This window comes from Rhinopithecus bieti, unplaced genomic scaffold (assembly GCF_001698545.2).
Source record: "Rhinopithecus bieti isolate Rb0 unplaced genomic scaffold, ASM169854v2 scaffold_63445, whole genome shotgun sequence".
In the NCBI taxonomy this organism is placed as follows: Eukaryota; Metazoa; Chordata; class Mammalia; order Primates; family Cercopithecidae; genus Rhinopithecus; species Rhinopithecus bieti.
In genome coordinates, this window is record NW_016867439.1 from 1 (window position 1) to 1,524 (window position 1,524).

A 1,524-nucleotide genomic window follows, 5' to 3' on the forward strand; every position below is an offset into this window, starting at 1 on the left:
AGGGAACTATTGAAAGAAAACCCACAATCCAGTGCCAAGAAAGAAGTCAACTTTTCTTCCCCTATTTCCCTGCATTTCTCTTCTGTCCTCACTGCCACACGCAGCTCAGCCTGGATAGCACAGTGAGATGTGAGATGTGTCTCTGCTGATCTGAGTCTGCCTGCAGCATGGACCTGCGTCTTCCCTGAAGCATCTCCAGGGCTGGAGGGACGACTGCCATGGTAAGGACCCCACAACGCTGAGCCGATGGACGGGCTGGAGGAGGGAGGGAGACCTTGGGGGAGGCTGTGAGAAGGAAGGGGAAGCCTCCGCTACCCTCATCTGGAAGGACAGACACAGGAAGCAGCAGTTCTATTTGCCGCTACATCCCGGCTCTCAGTGAGACGAGGATAAACCAGACAGACAGTGGCTGCGGGTCAGGAAAGACCCCATTACAGTCTGAAATGTCTGCAGAGGGCCCGGTGCCTGCCCCAACCTCAGCCCTAAAAGAATGAGAGTCAGGTTCCTGGGAGGTCAGTTCTGCTTCCTGTGTGGCTGCAGATGACAACGTCCCAGGAGAAGGACCCAGCCTCCGAGTGTCCACACAGGGTGGGAAGGAGGGGAGGCTATTTTTCTCTGTGTGTCTCTGTCCTGCCAGCACCAAGAGACCCTGTGTGTCTCTGTCCTGCCAGCACCAAGGGCTCATCCATCCGCAGAGCAGGGCAGTGGGAGGAGACGCCATGACCCCCATCCTCATTGTCCTGATCTGTCTCGGTGAGATTTGAAGAGGGAGGGGAGATTCTAACCTAGGAGGGGCCTCACCCCACAGCCAAACTCTGGTCCATAAGGAGACCCCAGGGGCTCACAAAGATCCCAGGGAGGGGAGGACCTGCTCAGGCTTCAGGGGCAAATCTCTCACAGGGAACTCTCTTCCAGGGCTGAGTCTGGGCCCCAGGACCCACGTGCAGGCAGGTGAGTCTGTCCCCAGCTGTCCCAGGTCCCTCTTCCTCACTGGGGACAAGGGGCCACCCCCGTGCAGCTGGGGATGGGGAACAGCAGATCTGGGCTGACTGATGGGGACGTCTGGAGGGTCCTGCAGCCAACAGCTGAGATCTGTTGGGTGGGAAATGACTTAGAATCCAATCTCTGATTTCCTTTTAGGAATCCTCCCCAAGCCCACACTCTGGGCTGAGCCAGACCGTGTGATCACCCAGGGGAGTCCCGTGACCCTCAGGTGTCAGGGAAACCTTGAAGCCCTGGAGTACCATCTATATAGGGAGAAAAAATCAGCATCCTGGATTACATTGACACGACCAGAGCTTGCGAAGAAGGGCCAGTTCCCCATCCCATCCATCACCTGGGAAGACGCAGGGCGGTATCGCTGTCAGTATTACAGCCACAGTTGGTGGTCAGAGCCCAGTGACCCCTGGAGCTGGTGGTGACAGGTGAGAGGACACTCAGGGGTCCCAGCCCCAGGCTCTGTCCTCAGGAAGGGGTCAGCTCTCAGGGGCGTCTCCCTCTCACAGCCCAGCCCTGGGGATGATG

General features: G+C 57.8%; 1 pseudogene across 1 annotated transcript; it reads left to right on the forward strand.

Moving 5' to 3' along the window:
• Positions 1–9: 9 nt before the first annotated feature.
• LOC108525512 (leukocyte immunoglobulin-like receptor subfamily B member 2) lies at positions 10–1,424 on the forward strand (annotated as a pseudogene). The gene is made up of 4 exons (XR_001884285.1): positions 10–221; positions 672–753; positions 916–951; positions 1,141–1,424. The product of XR_001884285.1 is annotated as a leukocyte immunoglobulin-like receptor subfamily B member 2 (transcript).
• Positions 1,425–1,524: the final 100 nt, after the last annotated feature.